General features: G+C 37.2%; 1 protein-coding gene across 8 annotated transcripts in view; it reads right to left on the minus strand.

Annotated features, from left to right (window-relative positions):
- SLC4A4 (solute carrier family 4 member 4) overlaps window positions 1–15477 on the minus strand; it is a 462487-nt gene that overhangs the window by 240482 nt on the left and 206528 nt on the right. The window lies entirely within an intron of this gene.

Genomic DNA, 15477 nt, shown 5'->3' on the forward strand with positions numbered 1-15477 from the left:
CCTGGGCAAAACCGGAAATGGTATTGACATGTGAATATAGTCCAGGTACACAGATTTATGTGTGTATGTGTGTGTATATTTGTATGTATGTATACACACATACACAAAAATACACACAAATTGTAAAAACATGTGTACTCAAATGACCCAATAAAACAAGAATATTCCTGGGGCACCTGAGTAGCTCAGTTGTTAAGCATCTGCCTTTGGCTCAGGTCGTGATCCAGGGTCCTGGGATCCAGCTCCACATCAGGCTCCCTGTTCAGCAGGGAAGCCTGTTTCTCCCTCTCCCACTCCCCCGCATGTGTTCCTGCTCTCTCACTCTCTCTCTCTCTCTCTCTCTCTCTCTCTGTCAAGTAAATAAATAAATAATCTTTAAACAATTATTTTAAAAACAAGAATATTCCTATCATCTGAACGCTGCTATAATACGGGACAATATGAAATTCTACAGATCAAAAGATACTACAAACAAACACGTGAAAAATATTCAACTTAACTAGTAATCAAAATTAATTATTAAAATAAAATACAACTTTTACCTAGGAAAATAGAAAATATGTAAAAAAATTATAATCCCAATGTTGCCAGAGATTTAAGACACATGCGCTAGTACCTCTTAATTTACGTCACCAAGAGAAGCCTAAATGGGAACCTGTCTCTGAAGGGAAATTTAGAAGGATATGGAAATGTTTTAAAAGTGTATATATCCTGTGAGCCAGTAATCTTACCACTAGAAAGACATTCATTTCAAAGAAATAATAGCTGTTACTTCAAAGATGGAGGTGCCTACTGCAACACTGCTTATCACTGAGAAAAAAGAGAAGACGACTAAATATCTAAAAAGGAGGACTGGCTAAATATACTACACCACAACTATTCAGTAAATCAGCATGTAGTTATAAAACATGAAGTTGAGATTATCATTTCTGACATATATACAATGCCAAAGGAAAAATAAAGTTGCAAAATCATATGAATAAAGTAATCCCATCTTAGTAAAGAAAAAAACACACATATATCCATAAAATTAAGTCTGGAGTCGTGGGAAACCCTCACTATGCAGGGTTCCAAGATGTGTGAATTTCAGTTACTGTTATTTAGTTAAAGAACACAAGTCCCCCAACAATACAATTTAAATTTCAGTGAGCATAGTATATGAACTGTGGGTAACTGCATAAAGTGCGAGCTAAAGTGCGAGCTTCACTGCGAGCTCTTCTGACGTTAATTACAATGTAAATAACAGACATGCTTCACGATCAGTGACTGATCATAATGGTTCTTCCAACGTCTGTCAGTGATCGGCCACTGCACATTTGTTACCCACAAAAGAAGATGACCACGACGACCGAGAAGAAGGGGAGAAAGAAGAGGAAGAAAAGAAGGTGAAGGTGGAGGGGAAAAAAGCATTTCACATTTAAGAAACTCTCAGAGACATTTCTTGACATGGAAAGCACAAAGGAGAAAATGCTAGAAGCTGATCCAAACTTAGAGAGGAGTACGTAATTCATCCGGGCATAGAAAAGATGCTTGCTCCCGTTCAAAAGCTGCACAGCAGGAAGAAGGCAAGCATTATTCAAACCACTCCTGACAACACTTTACAAAGAAATAAAACACTTTAATCTCAATATTTCTGACATTTTAAATTAGGGTGTACTAAATATTAGTTTTACTTTTTTTTTTTTTTCATTTCTCTATACCTTTATCACTAATAGCAAGAGAGATTTTAATCATTTGGCAAAAATTTTTTTAAAGGTCAAAGAAAAATACTTTCTCTTCTCCCATTGATTATTAGGATTGTTGTGTATAATTTCAGTTTGAATAGTCACATTTACGGCTTTGCCCTCCCATGCAAAGCAAAGACGGCCTATATGTACACCTTTTAACTGTTATACAGTTTATTTCTAGGGCTCTATGTTCTTCCTTTCACTTTTCGACCAGTTCTGCAGTGTTCACAGTTCATCCATACAATATTTACTGAGTACTGTCTTTGCGCTAAATGGGCTTTGTTTCAGGCTCTGAAGATAAAGCAAAAAACTTGACAACAAGATCCTTGTTCTTATCAAGTATATTTGCTAGAAAAGGCAACAAACATTTACCAGTTATTTGGTTAGTGAAGAATTAATAGGCTGAATGAATAAATTAGTACATAGACCAACAAAAATATCTGCAAACTGTTCTGTGTTCACAGGACATTCAAATAAGATAACAATATCTATTAATATAGGATGCAGTATGTTTAATTTCTGTAATTAGGGGAAAAAAATGACTGAAACTTCTTAATATCTCTTGGAGGAAAAAAACCTAAGTTCCAGAACTTTTGTGTAAGAACATTTGCAACGTCTTTCCAATCAAGAAAGGGAAAGTGTCGTAAACTAGCTTGATAACTCTAGCAAGTTTCTTTCCTCGGTTGCTCCCCTAAGCTTCCCTGGGAATTAGAAGTAAGAGGCCACAACAACTGTACTGTAAATATAGACCTGTGGGAGGGGCAGCCTCTGTAACCAGCAAATACCCTTCCCAATTTCTAACATGATTCTTTTTTTTTTTTAAGATTTTATTTATTTATTTGACACACAGAGAGAGAAATCTCAAGTAGTCAGAGAGGGAGGCAGAGAGAGAGAGGGGGAAGCAGGCTCTCCGATGAGCAGAGAGTCCGATGCAGGACTCAATCCCAGGACCCTGAGATCATGACCTGAGCTGAAGGCAGAGGCTTAACCCACTGAGCCACCCAGGCGCCCTCTAACATGATTCTTAACACAAATACATGCAAAGTGGGAGTCTCCCTAATGAAGGATATCAGGAATTCTTTTTTTTTTCCCCCTGTAAATTTGGATCAAAAGGAAATGAGCTAAATTGAAGACACAGCACTGCACTGAAATTAAGAATATAGAACTCTGGAACCAAACTACTTTGGTTTGAATTCAAATTCTGCTACTTATATGCATGCTGTGTGATCTGAAACAAGTTAATTAACCTCTCTGTGCCTCAAGTTCCTCACCTGAAAAATAGGGTGATGATGATCAATTATCATATCTAAAATACAAGGTTTAAATTAGTTGAAAAACTGCCAGCCCTTACTAGCAAAACCTGCCTAGCCTTTAAGAAAGAAAGCACTCACAGATATTGGCCCTCAGAGCCCCTGTATGTTGAAAATACATAAGGTAGGAAAGAAAAAGCCAAAAGTTCTGCATGTGTTACTTTAGTGAATTCAGCAGCTTTAGTAATGAGAACATAAAGGTGTATCTTTCTGGGAAACAGCCAATAAAAGAACAGGGGGAAATAATGAAACCTCTTTAGTCTCACTTTAATACCTGGGGGGGAAAACATCAGAAAAACAACTTACATTGCAGATGAATAGATTATGATTGTAAGTAATAACTCACCTAGTTTCATCATAAAAGAGAACCTTGAGAAAAATGAGAAAGGGTGACAGGGAGGCAGGAAATGAGGGAGAGAGAGAAAAACTGTCAAATTAATCCAATCACCTTTGTCAGAACAGAAGGCCTATAGATCAAAGCCAAGTTAATGCCTCTAATCTGCCTTGATTTTTTTTTCTTTTTTTATTCTGCCCTCTGGTTAGAATGTGTTTTGGGGGTCTTCAAGGGGCTCTAGGCTTTTTTTCCCCCTGAGTAGCTACAGAATTTCCCAGAGGGCCCTACTAAGTGTGGCCATCTCTGACCAGCGTCCACCTGCAGGGTGACAATGTCATAGTGTGCGATGGCTGGGGAGACTCAGTGCTCCCAAATTCCCAGTGCTGACAAGAAGGAAGGCAAATATGTGGCAGGAATGCTGTGGTACCCACTCCCCACGAGCAGCAGCCATAGCAGACATCACGTGCATTCCTGCTGAGACCGAACTTGACCTCAGAGTAGCCACTACCCACCAATCAGAGATGGTGTGTGAGGGACCCCTCTCCAATGACACCTACCTGGGTAGACAGTCAACTCTCAGGGTGCCTGTCATGTCACTTTGACCCCTAATCTATGCACCCAAACTGTCTCCCACAAAAACCCAGAAATGTCTGGTGACCAAAGAACATGCCTGCTCGATTTTGCACCAAGCTCAGCCAGGAACCCCAGTGTCACAAGCAAGCTCAGAGGCGTTCACGGCTGTTGTCACAGTTCATCTGCTAAGCTCTGCCCTAGAACACGGGCATAGGCAGGAACAGACCCCCATCCAGGAAATAATTCAGGTATTTCCCAAGAATGACCAGAAGGTAAATAGAATTTTGTGATTATGGGTCGGACGACAGACTCACTCTCTTCCCTAAAAGAACTGACTTTTAAAGAACAGAGTTCAATTAGTTCTCAGAAGAGAACTCAAGGAACCTCTACAAGGTGCTCATTTTCTAGCCAAAAGTTTGGGTGATGCCTTAAAACTTATTTAACAACCAGAATTAACAAAGAAAGTGGACATGGTTTGGATAGTGGGAGGCAGTTCTGCTTATAAGGAAGGCATGAACAAATCAGACCATCTCAAACTATTTGTGACAAGGAACATGCAGGAATTTGAAAATAACACATTTTTTTTCCAAAAACTGATTTGGGGAAATATAAGCTTCTTCCAGAATACCCAAGTGTTCCTTCTGGTGTCCAAGAGGAAAAAAGGTATTAAGTGGAAATCTGAAGTATATAAAAAGAATGATTAATGTGAAGGTGTTTTCTGATTTAATTTAAGTTGTTCCCCCTGCTCTCCAATTATATATTTTAATGTTAGAAAAAAAAAAAAAAAAAAGACTTTTGTTGACTTTAGATCAAAGCATAACTACTTCTAAGCAATGTGTTTATTAATTAATCTTAATCTTAACTAGACTCTAATTAAGATTAATCTTAACTAGATTATACCAGATACCATTTGTGAAACATTTCTTGCTATCACTGTCTGAATACCAATCAAGGAAAATCACCTGCTTATCTACCTATCACCTACATACCTACCAAAACACCAGAGTGGGAGAATCCCCTGATATCATGAGTTGAAATCAGGGCTTATACAGATAGGAGCTAGACAGGCTTATCCAAAGGTCAGAAATAAATTATACACAGAAGAGCTAGAACTTAAACATTAAAAGAAAATTAGGTCAAAATGGAGACTATGAATTACTCTATGCATATCTTCTGAAAAAAAAAAAAAAAAAGTTTTGTTCACTCAGATAGGAAATCAGTAAGATGAGAACTCTAGTACATTCCATATAGATAGTAAAGAAGCAGTCAGGAAACTAACTTTTTGAAGGTTAAGAGAGAAGGTCTAAAACTCTAAAAATTCTGGTTCTGATCTTTGGTGAGATTCCATGGGATGGTGCAATAATAAAAAAAAAAAATAGACTGTTCTTTATGAAAAAGAGTAATCTAATAACAAGCATATGGTTAAAATAAAAAATTCAAAGAGGTAATAAATTGAAAATGGATAATGCCAGAAACCAAAATTACTAAGTTAGAAAGTAAACTTCACAAACTTAAAAATTGAAGTTAAAAAAAAAATAATAATAATAAAAAAAAAATAAATAAAAATAAAAAAAAAAAAATTAAAAAAAAAATAAAAAAAAAATAAAAAAATTGAAGTTAAAATATGTTTTACCCATCATGTTAGCAAAGATTTGAGTTATTAGTTATCCAGAGAAATAGAATTTTTTGCCTTATTAGTTGATACAAACTTTTTAAAGTGTAAGTTAGCAATATTAATTAAAAATCAAAATAGTCTGGGTTTGGATCCAGAACTTCCACTTATAGAAATTAATCCTGAACAAAGAGATGGACCCAAAAGTATCTTTGGCACCATTATTTTTTTAAGGATTTTAGTTATTTACCTGACAGAGAGCACAAGTATGCATAGAGGCAGGCAGAGAGAGAGGAGGAAGCAGAGCAGAAAGCCCGATGTGGGGCTCGATCCAGGACCCTGGAATCATGACCTGAGCCGAAGGCAGAGACTTTAACCCACTGAGCCACCCAGGTGCCCTGTGGCACCATTATTTTTAATCTTAGAAGCAACCCAGGTGTCAATCAATAAAGAAACAAGGAAACGGAAGGGATGGGAAAGGAAGGGGAAAACTAGATAATACGCTTGCTCATTTCCAGATCTTTTTTCATCTTTCCTATCGGCTATAGTCTTTTCTCTCCTCTCTAAATCTGACTCAATTTCCAAGGCCCAGGTAAAAAATCTTTTCCAATAACCTATATTAACCATTCACAGAAATATGACTCTCTTCTTTATTCAAACTATAGCACTTTGTCTGAATTATCATTTAAGCACCACCAAATTTATAGCCTGGGCATTATTACCTAACCTACGGTGATGTGACCTCTCTCCAACTAACCACCAAGCTCCTGGAGGACAGAATCTGTCTATGTACTTTCCTTGAAGACCAACACAGTACTATGCACTTAATCATCACCTGAAATATTAAATTAATGAATTAGATAAGGAAGAATAAACCTTGGACATTGTCAAGGACACAAAAACATAACCATGTGCAAAAGGAAGCTTACATTAAGAACTCTGAAATGGAAAATATCTAAGTTTTGGAAACTGTCCTTATTTCATCCTTCCCCTTAATCCATCTTCGCATTAGCTGCACAGTGATCAGAAGACAGTCACCATTTCCTATTGAGTAAGCCACAAAGAAAAAAAGGAACACTTCCAGTAAGCTATTTTCCTCTGGTAGATGCAATCTCTTCCTATCCTGAGGGACCACAACATTTAATCTGCACTCCTATTAAGACATTTAACACCCACGGTTTCGTGGGTTATACACTGCTGTACTTTGTCTTTGTACCAGCCAACCTACCTGGATCTTCACTCACCTAAACTACTCTTGGCGCCTACCTTGTACACAGTGAGGTTGGACAAAAAGGAATGGATGAATGAATAAGGAAATGAGTGGAAGAATACATAATATATATTCTGCCTCAGTTTCTCACAAAAAATCTTTCTTTGCTTCTTTCCTCTCCTTCCCAGAGGCTTAGCAATGCCTGAAGTATAGTTCTATGTTTTCGTTTTGATTACTTAATTAATACTTAATAGTTTTTAGTGTATGAGACACTATGCTCTTTGTTAAAAGTACACAAAATATTTTTAAGATAAGGTCCTTGTTCTCAAGGGACAATGGGAAAAATTCAATCAATAAAAACACAATATGCAATTACTAACATTTTTGAAGGCTTACACTGTATCAGGCACTGTGTTAAGGGCTCTTCACTTATATCATTTGTTTCACAAAAAAATATGAAATATCTATTATTATCAACCTCTTGTACTACTCATATTATAGACAGAGAAACTGAGTATTTAAGAGATTAAGGGACTTCCCCAAGATCACACAACCAGTAAATGATATGACCTCAAACCTCAAACTAGTTGTATTATTTCCAAGCCCATTTTTGTAGCCACCACTCTTTAAAAAACCATAAGTGACTCTTAATCTCACAAAACAAACTGAGGGTTGCTGGGGGGGAGGGGGTTTGGGAGAAGGGGGTGGGATTATGGACATTGGGGAGGGTATGTGCTTTGGTGAGTGCTGTGAAGTGTGTAAACCTGGTGATTCACAGACCTGTACCCCTGGGGATAAAAATATATGTTTATAAAAAATAAAAAAATTAAAAGTAAAAAAAAAAAAAAGATGATCTAATTTAAAAATAAAAAGCTGTATGAACAGTAAATATACTGGATCTCAGGAGAGGTAGAAATCAGCAAGTGTACAGCATTTGTACTATACATGTACAGGAAATGTAGTGTATTTCAGGAGAGGTAGAAATCATAATGGCACATGAAATAGTCCTAAAGTAAGTTAACTGAACATTTGGTTCATTAACCACCAAAAGGCAAATTGTGAATGTGCCTTTTTGTTTTTGGTCTGGAAAACATCCCACTGTGGCCACCCTACAGGCTACCAAAAAAATTTCTTTTTAATAGAAATAATGATCATTATGAACAACTCATACTGAGCATGACAAGTTTACATGCAAATTCCCTTCTGTGGGTTAAATGAAGACTTACAGATTTTGTATTTTTCTCCTTGGCAAAATTCACCATCTGATAAGTCTCAGCTCTCAAACCAAAGTAAATAAGTAAGTAAGTAAATAAATAAATAAATAACTGGGACCCCAGGGTGGCTCAGTCAGTTAATTGTCCAACTCTTCATTTCAGTTCAGGTCATGGTCTCAGAGTTGTGATATCGAGCTCCACATTGGGCTCTGTTCTCAGCAGGGAGTCTGCTTGAAATTCTCTCTCCCTCCTCCTCTGCCCCTCTTCACCTGTCTCAAATAAAATCTTTTTAAAAAATAAAAATAAATAGCTATTTATTTAAGTTGTCAAGGTGCTATCACCAGTTGATTTACATTTTAAGTATTCATTTCTCTCCATTTTGAGTTAAGGGTCTATAAATCAACACCACAGTTGCTAAAACTTCCACAATTCTAATTATTAGACCATTATAGTACTCTAAAAATATACTTAAATATATATATAAAATCATCAAACTTCAATTTCACATTCATAACTGTAAGAAATAAGAAATCACTAAATAAAGTTACATACATAAAAATCTTTAAAACACACATGCATTAGAGTAGCTATGTGTTACTCTTGCCCATTCAGCACCCCTACTCTCTTTTTCTGATAATAGCATCCCACTTTCCTTAGAAGAACCATTTTTATGCTTAGAAGTCCAACAAGGATGAATCATTCCCTATGACCCAGGTCTGGAGAATGAGAATATCCCAAATCTTGGCCACAGTAATTAACTTTTGAGAGGACACTTTATCTAATCCAGGCCAATCAGAGTATATAAGTGTCAAACTTTTGTTGGCACTTCCAAGAAATAAATTTATGCTGAGGTGCTAATAAGATGGTAATAAAAGCTTTGAGTGCAGATGGCATCTTGCAACTCAAAGGGAAGAGTGTGTATGAGAATAAAGTAAACATCAAAGGCAGAGACAGGTTCCAGGTGCCATTATTTAAGCACCTGGATCCAGCCATGCCTGAAGTTAGATACTTTGCAATCATATATGACAATTCCCTTTTAGCTTAAAGTAATCTAAGACAATTTTTTTGTCACTTGCAACCAAAGGAGTCCTGATATATACATGTCTACTTTAATGGGCTACACTAGAGCTAGCTCATATTAGTCATCCACAAATTACCATCTTCAAATTAACTACATCAAACAACCTATTTTTATAGAATTCGGGTTTTCTTGGAGTGATCTATACAATGCATCCAAACTTCCTTTTTTTTTTTTTCTCCATGACTTAACCTACCTTTACCTCAATAAATCCAGAAAATGACTATTGACTTAACATGCTGGCAAGCTGTAGACAGGTAAATTAGATGGTTACTTTTTCTGTTCAATTAGCTAAGGAATTGAAACAGCCAAATAGCATTCATTAAGATGGATAATTTTTTAAATACTTAGGTATCCATGTATTAATAAGCTCACACACATGAAAAGCTGTCAATTATGACAATTATCCTTAATATGCCATGACATTATTATGCAGCTATAGAAAGTCAACAGTGTTAGGAGCCTGGATTTCTGAATACTACCAAACTATCTTACTTACTTCAATTCCAACTAGCAAAAGGTGAGAAGAACCAGAGTTTGGTGAGACATTTTTGGAAAATACTGTGTCCTTAGCCTTTCCTCTCCAAAGTAATCAGAAAAATAATTTACCTAGAGTTTACATTATAAAAATGTTATCAGGATCTGAGTCATATCTATAAGGTATTCAAAATTCTTTAGAACAAAAAGGTGATAGCCCTTACATTCCCCAACTTATTTTATCTTGCTCCTTTATAATTTCTGCCAACACAGTGAGTTGAAAAAATTAAAACAAGCTCCCTGTCAGTGTTAATATGTGTTCTTTTAAATGGTGCTAAGCCATTTCCAAAGAAGTAGTCTCAGTGATGGTCTTAGAAGTCAAATAAATTTATTTTATCTATGAAATTCCAGACTTTTTCATCTGTCAAGTCTTTATTAATTATTCTAATTATATTAATTATATTATTAATAGTATTTCAATATTTCAAGTATCTCTACTAGAAAGACATAAAATTCCAATCAGTCATTTTGGGTTTTACCATCCTCATCCTTTAGCTTTTAGTGACCTAAAACTACTGTTTTGTCAGTTATGGACTGAATTGTGTCCCCCAAAATCTATGGACTGAAATCCGAACCCCCACTATGATAGAACCTGGAGATGGGGCTTTGGGAGATAATTAGGTTTAGATGAGGTCACGAGTGTAGGGCCCTCATGATGGCATTGGTGCCCCTATAAGAAGAAACACCAGAGACCTTGTTTCCTCTTTCTCTCCACCACGTGAAGACACAACGAGAAGGCTTCCATCTGTAAGCCAGGGCACTCATCACCGAACTAAATCACCTGGCATATTGATCTTGGACTTCTCAGCCTCCAGAATTATGAGAAATAAATTCCTATTGTTTAAGCCACCCAGGCTGTGGTATTTTGTTATGGGAACCATCACAGATTAATATATAAACTAAACTAACTAATGGTGAAACTCAAGTTTTTACTTTCTTTCTGGACTTTACTTTCCACAGTATCATTCTCCCTCTCTGTTTACCCAGGTTTGCATGGTATTCCTGAGTCTTTGCAGGGAAGGTGGGCTCAGAGAAACAGATAACCAATTTCCCTGACTCTTCCCCAGCTACATATCAAAAGACTACAATTCCAGCAATAAGTCCAACTGCTAAGTGTTTGTTGGGTCTCCAAGGGATATTTCACACATATTCATCCTTGTGACTCCAGCCCCACTGTTGATGACCTCTGTCCACAAAAGCACCTAGGAAGGTACCACATTATAGACACAGTCACCAGGGCAGAGTATGGCAATGTCAATACCCTGCCAAGAAATTCAGCTCCCAAAGTTCCCAAGGACTCAACCCCTGAGGGGCCAAATCAACATAGAGGCTTTAAAAAAAAAAAAAAAAAAAGCAAGCAGGTGACCAAGAAATCTGAATGAAATACCATGACAGACCACGTGGATTTGGTAAGTCAGTAGAGTTCAAAGTATTGTTCAATCCTGTGTAAGTCCTAAACTATGTCTTTTCACACCCACCAGATATCGTAAGGATTCAAGTAAGGAAGAGGAATTCCTATGATCATGTCCATCTACTTATGATTAACTACCAGAGCATTAAACTTACAAGGTACCTAATGCCTTATGTATCTGAATAAGAATTAACTTCTGGTTCTTGCATGTAGCATTTTTTCTAATCTTTTGTTCAGATCAAATCACTTTCCCCAAAGATCTGGCTATACCCAGACTTTCCTTCAGTCAACCAATAAATTCTTGATAAATTCTTGTCTATTTAATCCAGGTATAATTGGGTTTCTAGCATTCTCAACCCAAAGGCTTACTGATTTACATAGTATATACAGATAAAAAACACCAGAAGGATATACCAAATGTTAACAATTATTATCCCTAAATGATGGAATTATAGATGATTCTTACTTTCCTAATTTTGCTTATGTGTAATCAACAAATTTTCTAAAATTAACTTTAATGTCATTATTATAAGAAAAACAAACCAATTAAGGTATCTTTACTTGCTAACTTGAGGACAGGCATGTCAAATTAGTGCCGAACACTTCCCTACAATACTTGAAACTGCAGAATCTCGATTATCTTTCTTCACACACGTCCGAAACAAACAAAGCCCTCCAGCAATGCCTTCGCTGCTGACTAGAGACTCTTAACAGCCAGTTCTGAGCCATGCAACAGGACAGGCCATGGATCTAAAGCTAACAGACTGAGCAGCCACACATATCTAAAGATAATCCCATGAGTGCAGAAGAATGTGGACAGTGGGGAGGGGTTTCATGAGGTAGGAAGGTGAGATGGAAAGGTAGGATGCTTTCTGTGTATAGGAACTCACTCCTTAATTAAGATGGCAAAGACTATGACGACCAAGCAACCTCTTCCTAAAAGACCTCAAAGATCCTAAGAGGTCACAGCTCTCCTCTCCATTTTCCTTTAATTTCTTTACTCCCTACTTCACTTCTCTTTGCTCTGCCAGAGCTGTCCATGATAAGGTTTATATGATGAATCACTCTGCTTAAGAGTGAACACATCAGCAGTTTCTCCAGGTTCAACTCAGAACAATTATCAGCACAATTTATACCCTGAGGTTTTTAAAGTCAGACCTAATTTTCATCAACATTAGGAAATCTTCAAGATTCCCAAAATAAATTCTACAGACTTGCTCAAGTGCAACTACTTTCTATACAAAGTAGCTAAATTTATTGCTCCAAAATTAGTGTCACAACCACCTTACTAATGTTGCCATTAGATGACTCCGGAAGCAAAGAAGACATTGTCCTTCCCACCGAGGATTTCAAAATGCATAAGAATATAAAGGCACCAAGCCTTAAGGAATCCTTAGAATGTCTGACTTCATCCCCACATTGCCAAAAAAATTCTACCCATCTTTCCTGGATAGCAATAATAAGAAAATGTGACTCAGAATATAATCCCATTTGAGGGCACATGTGTGGCAAAGTCAGTTAAGCATCTGCCTTTGGCTCAGGTCATGATCCCAGGGTCTTGGTATGTAATCCCATATCGGGCTCCCTGCTTAGTGGGGAGCCTGCTTCTCCTACTCCTGCCTGCCACTCCCCCTGCTTGTGTGTGCTCTCTCTCTCTGTCAAGTAAATAAAATCTTTATATATATATATATATATCCTATATATTTAATATACTTAATACTTAATATACCTAATATATATTATATATGCTTAATATATATTCATACATATTATATGTGTAATATATAAAATCCCATTTTAAAAGGGGAGGAGGGCAATGCAGGAATCCAGGAAACATCACACACGTGTTAGTTCTTTCTAAAGAAAAAATGGTCTCATTCCCCATAGATGCATCAATGTTCAAAAGATTTTTATAAAAAGCCCAGGGCCAGACGGCTTCCCAGGGGAATTCTACCAAACATTTAAAGAAGAACTAATTCCTCTTCTCCTGAAACTGTTCTAAAAAATAGAAATGGAAGGTAAACTTCCAAACTCATTTTATGAGGCCAGCATCACCTTAATCCCAAAACCAGACAAGGATCCCATCAAAAAAGAGAGCTATAGACCAATATCCTTGATGAATACAGATGCGAAACTCTGAACATAATACAGAAATGCCGAGTAAGATCTACAATAAGCTTTTCTGCCTTATTTAAGTCTGCTCTGAGTTGAGGATCCAAAATTAGTGGCACTGGGCCCCAACCTCTCTTAATTACAACCTTGGTGAAGAAAAAATTATTTAACAGGTCCTCCAACACTATCCACTTGACATTTCTAGTTTCAGTGTTCTCAGAGAACATAATTCTTCATTTACCCTGTCTTACCTTCCCAAAAGACTACAGCAGGGAAGACAACAAGCAACACATGTCCACTGGCCAGCAATGATCTCAAAATCACAGCAGAATCTAAAAGGCCACTTGTAAAACCTGAGTTCGACCTCTTCAATAATAGCATATAAATGACAAGAGCCTAATTAATACAAACACCTAAATTTTCATGCTATTTCATTAAACACTCACCCAAAATGTCAATAGGGATTTGTTAAATCCATTTTCAACAAGTAACAAAATGGAATCAGCTTAGTTTTTAGAACTATTTTAGAACAGAGGAGCACTGTTTGTCATATCAATAAACTTCCTTTCAAGCTATCCACATTGCTATAGTACACAAAGCTGATGACAAACCCAGATCAGAGTGTGGATATGCGCTGGCTGGGGGCTCCAGTCTCCTGTGAAGGTGTGCGAGGAACAACCTCAGCGATCTCTGTCCTTCACAATATAATACAAATAAGAGTAAAGGAATCGCCCTTTCAACACAGTATGTTTTCAGTATAATTTTCCCATCCAACATTTCTTAATCCCTTACATAAAGAACCTATACATAACACTCTGAGTCATCTGGAGATAACCTCAGTTATCACGGGAAGTAAATGAGTGCCACTTCAAAAGCGATTCATTATTAACGGCTTCCTGTTCATAAAGGACAGGCAGAGAATTAGTCACTTCTAAAGCTTGTGGTGATGTGTAAGGCATGGTTAGTCCTTAATTGGATGCAGAATTTCCAATTAATGAAGTATCAGTCATAAAGCTTAGAGTTTCTTTGCCTTCCCAGACCACTCCTTCTGTAGATCAATCACAAATTAATTTATACTGGTTTAGAAATAACATTTGTCAATTTATCACACTTTTCAAGAACTACATAAGCTCAAATCTGTCTTTTCTGGAATTATGCTCATTAAATGCTTTAGTATCCTTCTAAGGCCGAGATTAGATATTCACCTAAAAACTGTCCAAATCCCTCTGCTGCCCTCCATATGTGGGAAAAAGCCACCGGCAAACTGGGATCACTGGGATTCAGATACAGAGGGATATAAAGAATGAGACAGGGAACGCCTACTAGGCCAAGAGAAGGTGCTCTGGGCCTGAAAAGCAAGAAAAGTCAAAGTACAGATGCCAAAGCCAGCAGTTATACACAGCAAATCTCAAGGGACCAGAAGAAGAATCGAGGTCAAGCTACCAAGTCAGTAAGGCCTAAAGGTCAAAGCAAATATTAAATATAAATACTAAAGTTGTCTCATAATGTGAAAATGAACTAAAGAGGTAGTGTTGTGTGGGGGCAGAGTGAGGAAGTGTTCTTGATATGTTTTTAGGAAGGACTCACATAAGATACTAGAGCCCCTCCAAACCTTTGCTGATAGGTTGGCATATTCTCTCAAGTGATCAGTGAAGTGTCTTCAGCAGCCGGTTCTCACAGCTGCAGGGAAATGGATCTTTAGCTTAAGGAGCTTCATGGCTCAGAGTGGGTTCCATACATGCTCTCCTGTCCAGTGACAGCACAGGGAATTCACCTCTCCAGACAACATGACCCTAAATAAACAGTAGTCGTGGCTGTAGTCATGGATTCAGAATCGTAAGACCCAGATCCCGTGCTCAGCTCCAGTTCCATCTGAGCAAATCCTCCTCGACCCTCTGACTCAGCTTCCTCATCGGGCTGATGTGCAATAACAACCAGAAGAATGAAGAGATTACAAGGCACATCCATGGATGGTGGAATTGAATTTTGCTCCTCTGGCTTATGAAAATCTATTCAGAAATATGAGACGGAGCTAATACATTAAATGACCTACTAATGTACTATTCATCCTGTCACTTTTGATCTCATCTTTCCTTTGAGAAACAGTATCAACAAGATTGAAAAAGCTGTATGTGGCAGTTTTGGAGGGAGGAACAAAACAATCCTTGGCAATACTCTCACCCTGTATTTCCCCTGTTATTTAGTCACAGATATGTAGTAAGCACTCACTAGGAGTATTTAGATACCAGTTACATAAAGGAGTTGAAAAAATGAAGAAGACTATTTACTCTTCCTTTTTCAATGAATCTGCCACCAACCATGGCAACAGAAATAAACCTCATTGACAGGGAGGTAAAGT

This window comes from Mustela nivalis, assembly GCF_964662115.1.
Source record: "Mustela nivalis genome assembly, chromosome: 4".
Taxonomy (NCBI): Eukaryota; Metazoa; Chordata; class Mammalia; order Carnivora; family Mustelidae; genus Mustela; species Mustela nivalis.